Raw genomic sequence first — 18,207 nt, 5'->3', positions numbered from 1 at the left:
TATATCAATTTTACAACAAAGTAACGTTCCCACAGAATCGCAGATATATGAGAAGGGTACTATTATATCAGGAGTAGGTGGCAGTATTACTAGTAAACAAGTGGCGGACGTGACTTTACATGACGGAAATACGATACAGATTAGGCATAGGTTTCACGTTTTGCAAGATCAGGATATGCCGTGTCATGCGGACGGAGTACTTGGTTTAGACTTCATGCGAACTTATAATGCGATCATAGACTTAACAAAGGACGAGCTTACTTTGCATTATGGAAATCAAAGGTGTGTGTTACGAATACAAAGAAGTAATGAAAACGAAACTTGTTTATCTTTGCCAGCGAGAAGTGAGTCTATACATTTAATTAAAGTAAAATCATTCGATTTAGGAAAGGATTACGTTATAAACTCCGAAAAATTGGCCGAAAATGTATTTTTGGCGGGAAGTATAAGTAGAGTTAAGCAAAGTAGAATACCAGTGCGAATTTTAAATACAAGTGACGAAAACATAAAATTACCTATTTTTGAACCTATTTTAGATAATTTGAGTGATTATAACATTTGCAACTTTCAAAAATGCGACAACGGAGTAGAAAGGGTTAAAAGGTTATTGTCGTCTTTGAAGTTAAATCATTTAAATGACGAAGACAGAAAACTTATAGAGTCAATATGTGCCAAATACGCCGATGTTTTTTATTTAGATGGGGATAAATTAGGAACTACGAATGTATCGACCCAAAGTATCACTGTGAAACCGGACACGAAACCCATATATACGAAACCGTATAGGTTGCCAGCGTCAATGAAATCGGAGGTTAATAGGCAAGTCGATCAAATGATTAAAGACGATATAATTGAAGAATCTAAAAGCGATTGGAATAGTCCGATACTATTAGTACCGAAAAAGTCTGACAACAATACAAAGAAATGGCGTTTAGTCATCGACTACCGAAAAGTAAACAATGTTATCCAGGACGATAAATTTCCACTGCCAAATATTACCGATATTTTAGATTCTCTGTCGGGTGCAATATATTTTAGCCATCTTGATTTACAGCAGTCTTATTATCAAACAGCATTGGACGAAGACAGTAGGAATATAACTTCGTTTTCATCAGGTCAAGGTCAATTCCGTATGAAAAGGCTCCCAATCGGCCTCAAAATCAGCGCCAGTGCATTTTCCCGGGTAATGTCAATAGCAATGTCAGGACTTTCATATGAAAAGTGTTTTATTTACATGGACGATCTAGTTGTTTTCGGCAGAAACATGGACCAACACAATAGAAACTTAATCGACGTATTAGAAAGATTACGTAAGGTCAACTTGAGAGTAAACCCCCAAAAATGTGATTTTCTGAAAAAACAACTACTTCATTTAGGGCATGTAGTATCAGCGGAAGGCGTGTTACCAGATCCGCAAAAAACTAAAGTTTTAGAGAATTACCCAACACCAACAAACAGTGATGAAGTTAGGAGATTCGTAGCCTTTTGCAACTACTATAGGAAATTTATACCAAATTTCGCAGAAATAACATTACCATTGAACAAATTATGTAGGAAAAATATACCATTTCAATGGACAGAGGAATGCCAAAATTCGTTTAATAAATTAAAAGAGAAACTTATTACTCCCCCTATCTTACAATACCCAGATTTTACATCAGAAAATGAGTACTTTTTGAAAACAGATGCATCCTCAAGGTCAATCGGTTCGGTACTATGTAACAAAGATCAGAGACCTATAGCTTATGCTAGTAGACCCTTGAATAAAGCCGAGTTAAATTACCCTGTCATTCAAAAGGAGCTTTTAGCAATCGTCTGGAGTGTACGCTATTTTAGACCTTATTTATTTGGAAAACAGTTCACAATAATGACGGACCACAGACCACTCTTATACCTATTCAGCATGAAGGATCCGTCAAGTAGATTAATTAAATTTAGATTGCAATTAGAGGAATATGACTATAAAATAGTATACATAAAAGGAAGTTCGAACGTAGTGGCAGACGCGTTAAGTAGAATTTCAATTTCGTCCGACGAATTAAAAAGTATGAGCGAACAAGTTACAGTTATGACAAGGAAACAGAGTAAAAAGTTGAGGCAAGAGGAGGAGTTGTGTGACGAGAGTGTAGGAGATCTTAGTATACCCGAGAATTCAAGGTCTGATCAGCCGAGAATTGCGGAAATATTAAGAAAACCTAATGACTCAATAGAAATGTTGTTTGAATCAGAACACGAGTTAAGAAAATTAAGAAAAAATAAGTTAATAACTAGAGAAAAAGATTGTTTCGCGTACGCAAGGGATAAAAAACGTCTCTACATAAACCTTAACTATATGTCTCATTTCACGCGAGCCGTATTTGTGAATATGTTGAGTGATTTCTGTAGAAATATAAATATAGACGAGTTATGTATGATAAAAAATGATAAAAACGCGTTATTTATAAAAACATTGTTAAATGAAATAAAAACGATGAAAGACTGGTCCGGACCGCGAATAAAAATCCTAGGAAATATAATCCGAATAGATGACAAAGACGAGAGACGAGTTATCATTAACGACTATCATTTACTACCAACCAGCGGACATGCCGGCGTTCGCCGAATGGTTAGTAACATCAAGTCTAAATATTATTGGTCAACTTTAGAGAGTGACGTCAGAGACTTCGTGAAAAAATGCAGTAAATGTCAAGTAACAAAGTACTCTAAAAATATACGACAACCTATGGTTATCACGACAACAGCGTCGTCAGCATTCGAGAAAATATACCTCGACTTGCTTGGACCGCTAGACACCGATACGGAAGGTAATAAGTACATCCTAACGTTGCAATGCGAGCTAACGAAATACATTGAAGCTTACCCATTGCAACGCAAGGATGCGATTAGCGTAGCAAAAACTCTAGTTAGTAATTTTATATTAAGATACGGTATTCCAGGTATGATATCAACGGACCGAGGTACCGAGTTTATGTCATCCACTATGGAAGAAGTATGTAAGTTACTAAAAATAAATAAGATTAATTCGACCGCTTATCACCACCAATCGATAGGTGCTTTGGAAAATATGCACAAACATTTAGCCGCTTTTATGAGAATTCAGTGCGATGGTCACCCGGACACATGGAGCGATTGGCTACCGTTCTGGTGCTTTGCATACAATACAACAGTACATTCAATTACAAAGTATACCCCATTTGAATTGGTTTTCGGAAAGAAATGTCAAATCCCTAGTAATCTGATTAAAACTGTACAACCACTGTATAATCCCGATAATTATGCTCTAGAATTAAAATACAGACTACAAATAGCTCATAAGGATGCCAAGGAAAATTTGTTAAAATCTAAGGAATTACGAAAAAAATATTATGATAAGTTATCTAACTCAGTGACTTATAAAAAGGATGATCTAGTTTTGATTAAGTCAGAAACTGGAAAAAAAATTTGATAATCTTTTTAAAGGACCTTTTAAAGTGATTGAGGACGATGGAGTAAATGTTAAGTTAGAAATAGATGGTAAGATCGATCTTGTTCATAAAAATAGGACTAAGATTTTTAACCAGTGACTCATGTGTCACTGCTCTTTTTTTTGTCATGTTGTGTTAACATTAATAGTTTGACTTTATGTAAACATATTTCATAATTGTGTTTTGTTGTACTATCGATATGTTTAGATTTCTTTAAATAAAACAAAATGTTTGATAGTGTATACATAGTTTTATATAAAAAAAAATTAATTTACATCAATTTTTTTTTCTCAACAACCCCCCAGATGAGGTGTGTGTAGTAGTGTAAGATATAGATATACAGAAGTTGACGATGTACATTGAGTTAGTTACAATACAGACGCTCGCGAGTAAGCACTTGTGTTTGATTTCACCTCTCAGTCCCATACATGCCACATGGTCTTTCATAGAATCTACTCAAATCTTCAGTATCTTCCTGTTTTCCGGTGAAAATGCGGTTTCGCAAAACGTAAATTATTCAAATCACGTGTCTTCATAAAACAGATCATAAATTTATCACAATTTGCATGTAGCCGTGTGATGAATCCATTTTACTAAGCAGTAGCTATTATGTGTGTATTCCCAGGAACCAGTAATAATATTTTACCCCGTCTATCAACACGGCCGTGTTTTGCGGCGTAGGTAATTCGCTTCAGTCGTACCAATATAAAGTGAGCTAAACATACTGGAGGGCTGTAACGCCAGGAAATTAGAAGGAAACAAAAGATATGGCGCACCGCGCCAAGCTTGCGATGGAAGATATGGCCGTCGCGCGTATTTTTTTTTTTTTTTAATTTTATTACAATTACTTTGAACAGTACCTGGGCGACCGAGCATTGCTCGGTTATAACAGTGATCGGTTATTTGGATTCTCCCTCGCGGGATGTCAAGTAGAAAAGTTAATATAGATACGTCAGTTTCCCGCGATACCGAACAAACAGTACAAAAATAAAACAATTTAAATTATCTCTAAGGAATTTTTTACTCTTACATGGCAACCAGTTGAGACAAAAACTTTTATTCTTTTCCTAATCTCAACATTTTATTTAAAGCAAAATATATTAAAACCTCCACAAAGTATTAGCTTATATATCTGTCATGATGGAAAAAATACTTCAAAATCTTGACATTGACATTTCAATATTTTATCTGGATTTCAGTTCTAATTATTTTTGGTGAGCAATAAAACCATTTCACATTGTGGACATTGTTTTTCTCAAACAACCTCTCAGTTGAAAGAAGTGTAATTGATTTTTTGATAACGAATTCATTTATTCAAACAATTAACCCGTAGTAACCATATATTAGCTGAGACACGCGTACTTACTCGCCGAACTTTTATCCAAACGGTACAAAATGTGCCGCTTTGGAGGCAGCAAATGAGCTGTCAGTGTAAACACTTGTGCTCATTTGTTCGATTTAGACAAAATAACGGTGAGTAAGTAGTCGTCTATCAGCTACATAGATGTTTTAAAGTGTAATAAAATAACCACATTGTATTTTTTTACCTTTTCTAACAACATAAAGCCCGGATTCCCGGGGCATATCCATACTAACATAATGATTGAGGTCGTTCACCCCATGTCGAATCCAAAAAACCGATCACTAGTTATAACTATTTATTGTAATATGGTGGTGTATAGATGATAATCTTATCTACATTTTTTTACTACATTAAACTTGTCTAAAACAATAAAAATTAAAAAATCATATATAAACTTGAAAATAAAAAAAATTAAAAAAATTAGTCACCGGGCGAGATTCGAACCCGTAACACTCGTTTAGCAGTCCGCGTCTTAACCCGCTGGACCAGACGGACAGTGGCCGGCAATACGAAATCAGCGACCATATTCTGCGTCGAAAGAAAAACGCATGAAAACTCGAAAACATGCGTTTTCCCAAACATAAGACTAATATAGATCGATTGTTTACCGCCAAAAACCCCCATATACCAAATTTCAGCAAAATCGTTAGAGCCGTTTCCGAGATCCCGGAAATATATATACAAGAATTGCTCGTTTAAGGGTATAAGATATACTTCTGTTTAAAAGTTTCCTCCCTCGGCTATATCACTAGATATTGTATACCATAATTGTACTGCTATGGTATACAGGGTAACTATAGGTACAATTGAAAATAAATGAAAATTAGAAACATGATTCACGATTTTTTTTTCGTGCCAACTTTAACTTGTTAAGGTTTTGGTTGAATCTGCGCTTCCATATGTAACCTTAAAACAATCCTTACCCGGAGTTCAAGCTTATATTGGGTAACTTTGGGAAGCGATTGGAACAGATCCGGGTTTCACGGAATGATTCCCGTACTAATTAGACGACCCGACCGAACCAGCAGAACCAGAACAATGCGGGGAAAATGGAAAAATGAAACGTCCTAAGCGTATTTGACTAAATTGAAAAAGTATTCTATATAATTTTGCTCTATATAAATACAGGCCTCATCAAAATAATTGGCGTTTAAATGAAGATTTCTTTAATAATTAATATTAGCAACCCTTTGCGGAAAATAGATTGAGGCATCTTTTAGAATTACACAGATAATGTATTGTGTCTATGTCGCTTACGACTTTTTACATTAAGGTGCGGGTGAACATGCCATGAGCGCACTAGACCGTGATTCAGTGCTCTGTTAAAACGGATTTAAAAAGTATAAGCGGGGAAACAGTGGAACGTGAATGGACGAATTCGAAATTCAAATTTAAAAGCGTCAGAATTATGCAACGGTTTCTGAAAACAGTGCCTCCGTATGTTTTGATTCTATTACGATCCCTTTGCTAGCAAGTTGTTTCTGTATCATGTACGAGTGAGCTTATCCCTGAAATTACGCCTGTGATATTAGGAAATGGTATCTCCACCTCAATTAAAATAAAATCAATGTTTTTGAACGTACGTACGATGTATAAGGAGGTAATATATCACAAACATTTAAAATTGTGTTAAATACAATTTTCACAGTTAAGCATAATTCACTAAATTATGTCATGAATTTAACGTTTTTTGGTCCTAAATAAATGAGCCTAAATGATATCTCCTTAGCGCGTATTGCCTCGACTTATCTGCTTTACTACGCCATTTTCTCTTGACTACTGCGCTCAACTCATCAAAAAATAATTTAACCACTCAAGTGTGAATAAACATTTAAGATATCCACGAAACATTCGCCTCGCAACCCTGAAAAGAAATTCGCACGACATCATCGAGTTCCAAGAGCAGCAGAGCGCGGCGCCCTCATTCAGATTACGTCTGATGTCTGATACGCAATAATATTATAACTATAGATCGCACTCCAAAATTTAAGCACTTAAGAGGAAAGCGGATGGCCATTTCTTCATACAAACGTAGTCCCCATTTTCCTCTCTGGATATTGACATTATGGAAAATATTTGTACATGATTTGTTGCATATTAACCATAGCTATGCCTCTACGTTTGACTTTTTCGATTTTTTGATTATTGTAAAAATTAGGAGCGAATAACAGATTTCATAAAAAACTCTTATGTTAATTATGCCGTAAACAATAAACATATTGTGACTGTGTGCTGCGGTGACGTTAGAAGCATTTCTTTCACTTGTTGTGTTAGGGTATGCCATATTATTGCTGCTACGATGACAAACTTGTAGCTTTTCTCGCGTTATCGGACGATTGTGCTCACTAAATTACGTAACTGGCAGCTTTTTTACTAGCCCACTGTTGGCCAAATGCCTTGACTTTTTACATGACTGCTCTAAAGTGAACTCTGATCCTTAAAAGAAATTCGCACGGCATCATCGAGTTCCAAGAGCATCGAAGCGCGGCGCCCTCATTCAATCACATTGCGGCTGCTACGACAAACTGTTAACGCGTTATCGGACGAGTGTGCTGACCAATTTATGTAACTGGTAGTTTTTTTACCAGCCCACTGTTGGGTAAATACTCTCGCTCTCCGTTTTACATGGCTGCTCTTAACTTTAACCCTGCAAAACCCTTAATATATATGAGCAAACGCGTTACGATAGATTTTTGACGCGTTATCGGACTACGAGTGAGTCTGCTGACCAATTTATGCAACTTTGCCTTTCTCTGGCGTAGAGTGAGATTGAGATTGCTTCTTTGTCACCCCCGATTCTTTTGGTTTGCTTTTGTTACGATGAATAGAAAGTATTCAAATATGTAAATATAATGCTAATTATGTACATATAATTTTACCTTTAAAACGCTTGAAATTACAAAATATTGGTGGCGTACCAATGACTTATCATTATCAATATCCAAAAGTCGAAGCAAATAAAAAAGCTACACAGTTTTAAATAAGGATGGATAGGCTAGCAAAAATGAAACCGTAAATATACTGGCAGGTTCTAATACGTTTTCCGAACGCTTTTTCAACAAAATTTTATCCATGGTTCCGCTTGATAGGACATAAATTCAGCTTGCGGTCACATTCATTTGTTTCGTACATACCAAAGTCCGAATTAAATTATTATCTGGGAAATTTCAGATAATCCGTTGTAAACATGTCCTAAAAATATCTTCAGGGCAAGGGTCTTAGAATGTGTGTCAAGTACGAATCATTGTTGCATTTTTTTTGTAAATTGGAACAGATTTAATTATGACACAGAATGTTGACATCTCTTTTGACAAAAATGACAGTTCTGTGCCGGTCCGAATTAGTGTGATTTCACCGGGTTTGAGGAAAAATAAAAATAAACGCAGAGTTATGTGTTGTTACAGAGAGTTAAGTAATAAGATGCGACTGTTTAATGTTTATTCATTGTTGAGAAAATTACGTTCCATTAACACATTTTCTTTCAAGTGCAAGTTGCGAAAGGATTTGAATGTCTTCGAAAACATTAGCAGTAGTTGTCCACGTATACTTTTAAGTAAGTTTAAAGTACGTACCTACTTTTAGCCTGGCTTTATACATTGGATGTTATATTTACTCAGTGTTTCCATTTTTTTATACTTCCATCAATCTGTTTGGGATTTCTTCGTAGTCACAATCACAATGAATAAAGGAACCTTACTCTTTAGTTAAATAAATAAAATATGAATAAAGTAACTGGTAATTTTTTTTTCTAAATATAAACTGTAAACAAATTGAATTTTATTTTCCTTTTGCTCTTAAAGAAAGATCGCATACTTGCCAGTTATTCCCTTTTCTACATAGAAAGTACAAGGCATATTTCTTAATCATTGTTACCAGCCGATCGCCGCTAAACGAATTTTCCCTTTCCTCCCTTTAGTTTTTGTGCATATTATTTGAGAGATGAACCAAGTAAATTTGAATTTTGATGTGTCTAATTAACGTTAATTTTTTTTGCTCGGAATAGGTGTTACATTATTTTCTGTGTAATCTGTGGCGTTATTGCTCAATGCTAATCACCTAATCCCGGGGAAAAAGCGCACGTTGACCTAATTCCGTCCATTAAATTATTTCAGCGGAGCATTTACAAACTGCGTAAATAAATGCTTTCAATATTCAATGTAAGCCGATAAAACCGAACATTACTGGTTACTGACAACATATGTGACCGCAGAAAAAATAAGGTTTCGCGCACCTAGCCGCGAACCACATAAAAAAAATTGTCTAAATCTTTCCTCACTGAGATAATGCTTGAGCACGAGTTCCGTGTATTTTTAAGGTGAGCTGTGATGTAAGAGTACACTGAGCACGAAGATGTTGGAGAGTTTGGAGACACGTGGAGCTTTTTTGGAACTCTTATGCAGAGTGCCGCCTACCACTAACCACTTGGTTCGTCTATTTACCTCTATCGTTCGAATATGCAAGAGTCATAAGAGAGGCAGACAACGAAATTTCAATTTCGCGGTAGGCCCTCAGTGTGTAAACGAGTGAGGAGTGCGACGACACGCCTTTTCCCGGGCACTGATTACGAGCATAATTTTATAATCCTCGTTCGCGGAAAGCCGTTTATTGATTAAATGTAGGTTAAACGCCATGTGCAGCGGGTCGTTAAGTGTTCGCGGTATTTCCAGACTGTTTATTTAATGAGAAAAACTGTTTATTTGATCGTAAAAGGTTTTGCGTGTGCGACGTATGTTCGAACTGCGTTTTGGAGTTTGCAGATGATCTGTTGAAAGATGTACAAGTTCTTGTATTCTTTTAAAGTATTTTTATTTTTTTCTGTATACTTTTCTTCACCTTACTCCATTGTAATAAGGCAAAAAATATATACATATTTATAAACTCGACTGTAGCGCTTTGCTGATTTTTTTCGAAAAGGCATTATTGGAAAAGGATAGTCGACTGCTTCCAATACTCCCGTGGTTGACGTAATCTATGATTTATTACAAGGCAAATCTGACAAACTATTACAACTAGGCGTACGTATTGTATGTGCACACATTATCATCCTTTTTTTTTTTTTTTTTATACTACGTCGGTGGCAAACAAGCATACGGCCCGCCTGATGGTAAGCAGCCTCCGTAGCCTATGTACGCCTGCAACTCCAGAGGAGTTACATGCGCGTTGCCGACCCTAAACCCGCCCCCCCTCGTTGAGCTCTGGCAACCTTACTCACCGGCAGGAACACAACACTATGAGTAGGGTCTAGTGTTATTTGGCTGCTGTTTTCTGTAAGGTGGAGGTACTTCTCCAGTTGGGCTTTGCTCTAGATCTGGAATGACATCCACTGGCTGTGCCCTACCATACAAAGCGAGATGACATTCACAATGCCCATACCTCTCTTTTGGACGTAGTTTAAGGACGTACCCGGGTCATCCTTTTTTGGCTAAATAAAAAATGCAACGAATCAAGCAGGTGCTTAGTCGTTTGACACGCGATTAAACAACCGCGAATCAACCTTCACAACCTCATATCTTTCCCAGCTCATAACTCCAAAATAAACCATATTGTATTTGAAATAAAATTTTACTTTGAGCAAACACTGACCGAGGCATGAGTTTAGGTAAACGTACTGTTTCGTAACAGTGCAAAAGTGTTATTGCTTGCACTGTAGGCAATCACCCAACCGACCAGTATAAGATTGATCTCTATTTACGTACGGTTGGTTGGATTCTCGAGATAAAAATTAAACTGGTTTATTGAAGTAGGAATACAGTGAGTCAGCTGACAGGTTGCGTAAGATTGCACCGCACGTGCGGGCTTATCGTGAAATGTAAACATTTGTAATTGGCGTATTGCGAACTAGGTGGAGACCTTTGTTGGGTTTCTAAGGAATTGCCGATGGAAAGTCGTTTAAGATTTCGCACAAGTGGAAAGCCACCTGCAAAACTTTCTGTACGATTAAGTATGAAAAAATATCTTAGTACAAAATTCAAGAAACATGTAGTTAGATAAAGGTAATTCGTACATTACTTTTGTCTCTTTGTTTCCTTTATTTTACGTCTAAATTACTGCGAATTTGACGAGATTTAGCGCGCTTTATTATACATATTACTTTATTGAACTCATTTAGGAGGCAGGAAAAAGGACACAGAATGAAATCCACGCAAGTGGAGCCGCGGGTACAAATTAGTCGAAGTATTATGGTAACGAAGGCAAAAAAAATACATTATAAAAGCTATTGGCTCATATCTGTACAATATTTACACAATAAAAATTACAAAATTAATAGGTAATTAAAATTAACAATTCGGCATATGAGAGAGATATAAAATAGAACATAAATCAATGAATAATAAATATAAAATTAAGAAAAGATTAATAACAATAAAAATATACAATTGAAATTACAAAGCTCTGAGAAAAGGCTCATTTTACAATGAACAATACATGTGGTGTTTATCCATTAAATATAGATATCTGGTGAATTATAGTATAGTTTCAATGCACAGTTGCACACTACATTTTCAAGAGATTTTCTCACTTGATAAAGTCCAACAAAGATCTCTCCGACCCAAAAACTCAGACTGATTGCAACGTCAATTGAAAAAAAGACAAATCGTGTTTCTTCGAAGATTCTGACTACGCTTTTCGAGTAAATTTGTTTTTTAAAACCACGCCCTGTTTTCGGGTTCGCAGAATATTCGCACAAATATTAATTATTTAAACGCGCTTTTTAATACATGTCCAGTGACACGAAATGTCTTAATTACATCGTATCGTTACATCGAGGACGCAGCCTACATCTGTCTCCTCTAACACAACTTTTTAGCTCATTTAACGGATTCTATTGAAATATCTTCCTTATTACTTAAGCTATAAAGATTTCTTCAAGATATAGATACTAGTATTTTCTAACCCTGACACAACATTAACGTTTTATTTCAATAAACAAATTCCGCTGGATAATAGTCCTAATTATATGAAGCATAGAACAAACGGAGATTAGATGAAGTCGTGCTGCGAAACGAAGGTTATGCGTTTTCATGTTGCGGTTTTGATTTTCTTGACCTGGTTTTCTTTGTTAAAATAAACTGTTTGCATAAGATTAATTAGATTTAGTTTTATATAGATCCGCTTGCTTTTCGTCACGTTTCCCCGGAAAAAGTAGCTTTATTTTTAATTTGACTGACAAAGAAGGGAAAATAATGTTTTTCAGTTGTGTTTGTGACTACTTTTTGAATCCTTTTTTGTTTATATATGGTTGGCAAGCTTAGGTACGGATATTATGGTCGTATTGGTCTGTGATGTTAAAGTGTGTCTATCCTATCAGTTTTCACCTATCAGGGCCCATTTCTCGAACAGTATTAGACTAATATTATTAGTCCCCGAACTGTCAAATCGTATGGGTTACCATGGCAACACACTAATAATATTAGACTAATACCGTTCGACAAATGGGGCTCCGTAGAGTGATTCTTGACTCTTGAGGAAGGTTTAGGTGTTTTGTTAAGGTTTTGTGATACATACGTATTTTACAATACATACGTCCAGGAAATTTTAATTTTGTAAGAGTGATAGTGATATAATATATATGTGTATATTCCGTTGGACTGTATGTTATGTTGCTTTTATTAAACAATACTAAAATGCGCGATTCTGTGTACACGATCCCGAATACTTTCATAGGGAAAATTAAAGGATAACATTGGTCCGCTGAGTTGGCTATAAGAAATACGGAATTTACTTGTAGCGCATTCCATTCAACAAGAAAGTTACCTACTTTACCTACTTATCAATGAAACACACCTAAAATTACGTTTCTACGAAAATGTGTTTGGCTGGAAAATCATAACAATAGAGTAAGCGAGGTTGCAGCAAAAATAGGCAAGGCAGAACCGGATTTTAAAACGTTTTCTGTGTAAATCTCAATCCTGAGTTGTTACATTAACCATACATCTCTTTCATCTTTTCCAATTCCTGTTGATTAACTAATTATCCCAGGTTCTGCAGAATTATGACGCTTGATTTCAACGCATGGTGCAAGTAGGTCTACAATATCAGTACATAATAATATGAAGGATACCAATAAGTACCTAGACTCATAAGATAACCGCCATTTGGGATGTTGACTCGACGATTTGTCCTGGTAGTCGTTTCAGCGAACGGTTTCACAGCGAAGAGTCTCAGCGAACTCCTTGAGAGACTATCGCTAATAAGTGGCTGGCTCAAGGGTCAGATGAAGAAGGCGGTAATCTTGGACACTGCGCGGATAGTCCATACTGTCCGTAGGTTGCTGTCTCTGCGGCCCTGACCATCGGCAGCTTGGGCCTTGCCCCGCTGCTGGCGGCACCATAGGTTAGGTTTTTATAATGTGTTTTTATGTCTTTTGTATTGTTTAATTAAACTCTAACAGCCTTAATTATCCATTGTTCGATCGTATGTCTTTGTGAAAAGGTACAAACGTCAGTTAACAAGACGATGGTATTAAGGTGATTGATAAAACGAGCGTACGTAAAGTTTGTAAATATTATGAAGCGTTACGATCAGTTGGCGAGTATCGGTGATGAATAACTTTGACAAGAAAACAGTACACGTGTACATTTTACTAAGGGGCTGTTTCACAATGTCCAAGTAAAGTAAGTATGGGATAGACATAAATTAACTTAATTAACTTTATCTAGCAGTTAAGCTTATCTCAAGATTGTGAAACGCCAACGATGACTTTATTCGTCAGATAAGTGGCAAGTAGATTCTTCAGGACTTTACTTGGACATTGTGAAACAGGCGTACAGGGGTACAATCTAGGCGTACATTAAAAAAATAAAATTTAATTTATTTTTCTTCAACACATCATCTATATACTTTGTGAAGATTTAATGTTTCCGTGTGAAAATGCATCGATTTTAAGAAGAACAAAGGTATTCAATAATCTAATGCCTCATAAAATGTATGCATTATTATTTACAAGAAATTCTTCAGTTTCCACTTCTTATGTGCTTCTCGTGCGTGTATAACTTCTGTTAAAACTACTTAGCCCATTGTCATTCATAACGATACTGCCTATTGAATGTTGTAATTCAACCTGGAACATTTTTCAACCATGGAACTAAAAACTGGTTTATCTCAGTACGGGAATATTCCATCATTTTTAAGAAGATTACACCCATTACCTCTGTTACGAGGAACACCTGTTTTCCTTTGAAAATGGCGTATTACAGAATAATGTTCGTATTAGTTATAACTGTCTGTGCAGAGAGTTTGTGTTAGCTGAAATCTGGCTCATTGTTTACATTTTGTATTTAATCAAAACAATAATTCTTGTTATTGTCGTGCCTACGTTTTCATTGAAACGTCGAATTCGTGTTTTTCCTGATTTGAGGAAACTGCGTTTTAAGAAAACTATATACTCTTTTACACACTTTTTTTTGCTTCTATATGTGCTTTAGATAGAAGATACAGAGACCGAGCTTAAGAGTTTGACTTGAAAGACTGTCAAACAAATTTGTTGGTCGACAGATTTTTCTACACTTGTCTATATCAGTGACGATCCGGTAATATTCACAACTTCATTAGCCATCTAGTTAGGAATTAGATACTATAGAATAGATTTCTAATTTTTTTTTTTGAGCTGAGAGACTGTAGCTGCAGACCTGTGTCTGTGGGGATAGGGACACTCAACAACCTAGCTCACCGGCGTCAAAGAGTTCCTCACAAACATAGAATCAATATACCTGTGCATATTTATGAAAATAGGGTTCTACTGATCACGTGTGCATTTCCTGAAACCCTCACGTTTATCCGCATGTGCGGGTCTGTGACGTCAGACTGAGACATAAATTCAGGCATTTCCATGTGTGTTGTGACACGTCGTCGCCGGTGGTAAAACAAAACATTGTTGACAAACTTACACGGGAAATAGTAATGAGTTCTAGACGGGGCATTGTTTTACGGTCAAGGGGGTAGCATGTGCGTTAATGTGTTTCCATCTCACATTTCTGCGAGGAATATTCGATAGGCTCTTACCCCCTTATTCATAAACGTGTACTAAAGTTACGATGCCGCTAATCATCGTTTGTCCCTTTCCATCATACCATACGTCAGAAAGGGACAAACGATGATTAGCGGCATCGTAACTTTAGTACACGTTTATGAATAGACAAGAAATTTCGCAAAATGTAAGTCTGGATTTCAGTTCATGTAATATCCATGGCATTTGCATGCTACTCTGGGAATCTTTTTATTCACAGCAGTGTTCAATATCATGATCGTATATCATTTTTTGTCCGAGTTCTTGGTGTCACGAATAAGAAATATTTAGAAATATGATTATGGTCTCTTTTTGGGCTCCATAATTTTTCTGTTCTAAGGAATTGTGGTACTGGTAACCCACTGACCCGATCATCAGAAGTACTAAACCGGCTTTATCGACTTAAAGACACCTATATTGTGCTACATTTATTTTTATTTACACGCGGTAATACGGTTGTTACGACATATTTACATTTAAAAGGTGGCATGCACATTCGAAAATTTTGGCAGATATATCTTTTAATTCATACTAACATGAAAGAACATAGATAGACCTTATGGTATTGAAATAAGGTCGGAATTGGTGTTATTTTTTTTAAATAAATGATGTCAACTCCACCTGAAGACGTCATGTACCGGGAACGGAGACGGTTCCTCGAATCGTCTTTCGATACGGTATTTACGGGTAATTAGTGCTGTGACGGGAAGATGACAATTTTTTGGCAAAAACTAGATCCGGTGACAACCTATCAACCTGATTGCTGTGAGTATTGGAGAAAACACATTACCTAAAATACTACGTATTACGAAAACGTATAAAAAAAAGGATGTTTAAATATGTAGTTAGATAAAAAAAATACCTCAATTTATGAGTAGATATTAGTGACAAGAACTATGCCAATTCGAGTTTTAATTATTCAATGATACTGATCTGTCAGTGTGAAAAGTGACGTCCTATAAAACTGATTATTTCGGAAATGTCAAGTTAGTTTTTCTTTCCTGAAAAGAAGTAATTGATAATGGTGGTTGTCTGGAAGAGATCGCTCTTTAGCGATAAGACCGCCTGTTGTCTGCCTATGTCACTAATTGTTTTTCTTTAAGCTGTATATATCTTTTACTGAGGTGTGCAAATAAAGAGTATCCATCTATCTATCTAACGATAATCGTTAATTCGCAATTTGTCATTTGTGTTTGTTGGAAGTACCTAGACAAAATTTAACCGAGGTTTGCTAAGTATTATGAATATGATTAAGGGGGTAAGACCGTAAATACATTGTTTATATACGTTTAAGCACTTACGTCCGGTTTATTAAGAATTAGTCCGTTGAAATTCTATAACAAATTCATGAATAATACAATAATATAACACTTACTACACTAACATAAAAAGGAACTAAATCCATAATCACACTTTTTTCCTCAATAAAACGGCACCTGACTGTTCCCGCATATTTCGCTACAACAATAAAATTATGTTGTAACTAAACATATTGTTTTACTATGTATTTTACACATCATCACACTAAAGTCACGGAGTAGTCATTTAGGCCGATTCTGTTTTCACAACTAGATATGGTTTTCGTATTATTTTGATACGAACTTGTGTAAGAGTGCGCCGCTGCACCAGTTACCGTGAGCTGGGGCCCATTTCTTGAACGGAATTAGTCTAATATTATTGCCATGGTAACCCATAGGACCTGGCAGTTTGTGGACTAATAATATTGCTGAGGATTATTTGTCCCCGACTTTTCCCCGATTATTTGTCTCATAATGCATCTTGCTCGCAGTTATTGGTACGTGGGAAGCCTGACGTCACAACTCAAGGTTGTATCAAAATATGATCAATACCTTACCAAGTTGTTAAGACAGAATGGGCCACGTACGTTGGGTCATTGCCAAAGTCGGCGCTTCTCAGAACCGGAATTCGGGACGATTTTTCACCCATTTACTTTGACAAGTTGTCTCGAAGATTATCTTCCGATTTTCTTCATTAACATTGATACTGAGAATGTTATTGAGACTTGTAGCTTTAAATATGTTAGGAAATTAGGGACATGTAAACGTTACTTTAATAATTTTCCGCGAAAATGCATGAAGTTATTATTGGACTTGAGTACACTAAAAGGTAACTTTAGTGAAATAAAATTTAATCTGTAAAAAAAACATGGAAATAATTCTTTACAAATATAAAGTTTTAATATTGAATTACGGCCATGGTTGTTTATCCCCTATATCAATGATTTTCATGACCTTACATTTTAACCGTCGAATTTTCCGGAATACCGTCGCTAAATCATCCGGAAAAAGGAGAATAAATGGTCACATAAACCTGAAAACAAGCCCTTACTACGTGGCGCTGGGGCCATAAAAATGATGTACTGTAGGGCCTCCGTTTGGTCTTACCAATATACTACTCTTCAGTTTCATTTCTATTACATGGGTAAAGGTTATAATCGATTGATTTGTATATTCCACTTAGTTTGGTTTGTGAGATGTCAAATATACTTATATATAAAATAAGTAGATATTAAAGATATATTTACATTTTAGGCTTTTTATACAGGAGTAAATTGCAAAAGTGTAAACATAGTATATCTTTAACGTCGATTGTACCATTTGTACCTGATAATGGCTTGAATAACGCTTCTTCTAGGTCAATTACGCGTACGCACAGCTCAGGTACGTTTTTATATATTAACAAGTTCGATCTATTTCGATCTTTACTCGGAAGTATGGTTTATATAAAGTGACCTCAATATAAACTGCGTGTTACGTCGTTAAACCAGTTGTTACATTAAACCTTGTGCTAAAACTTTATATTTCTGCTAAACCTACTTGAGTTTACATCAAAACTATCATGACAAGTTAAAATGCAAATAATTATTTCATTCTTTTGATGTATGTCAATATTTATTACGGTTAAAATTGGGCTAAACCCATGGAAATCTTACAAACATCTGTAACAAGTAAATCAAAACATGAATGTTAGGGCTATTAAAGTAAATATTTAAGTAGCATCAAACGGAATCGTTTGAAAACAAATATTCAGATGGATCGGGTCTCTCGCACATCATTAATTGTCTTTTATATAGGAATAGGAAATATGTAAGCAGACTTTATGTTTCCAAATATTTGTAGATAAACAGTTGGAATGGGAAAAATTTGTAAGGTCATTTATATTTGTCTAACATTAATAAATACGAGTAACTACGCCAAAGGGCGTTGAATATAAATATTACGATTTCCGAGCCTTTTCAGTGCCATCGTTTAGGTCACGACACTCACGACATTTTGTAGGACAGTTTTTATTGTGAGATTTCTTTTCTTTTTTTTATACCTATTCAAACTTCAGCCTGTTACTTTTTTCTGCCG

The 18,207-nt window shown here is 35.8% G+C and overlaps 1 protein-coding gene across 2 annotated transcripts in view; it reads left to right on the top strand.

The window, feature by feature from the left end:
* The window catches only part of LOC133530575 (dual specificity tyrosine-phosphorylation-regulated kinase 2), a 209,478-nt gene that overhangs the window by 178,068 nt on the left and 13,203 nt on the right, over nucleotides 1–18,207 (top strand). The gene's annotated exons all lie outside the window — the stretch shown is intronic.

The sequence above is a fragment of the Cydia pomonella genome, chromosome 23 (genome assembly GCF_033807575.1).
Source record: "Cydia pomonella isolate Wapato2018A chromosome 23, ilCydPomo1, whole genome shotgun sequence".
Lineage (NCBI taxonomy): Eukaryota > Metazoa > Arthropoda > Insecta > Lepidoptera > Tortricidae > Cydia > Cydia pomonella.
The sequence above is the reverse complement of the archived record's forward strand: the minus strand, read 5'-3'. Positions and strand labels throughout refer to the sequence as shown.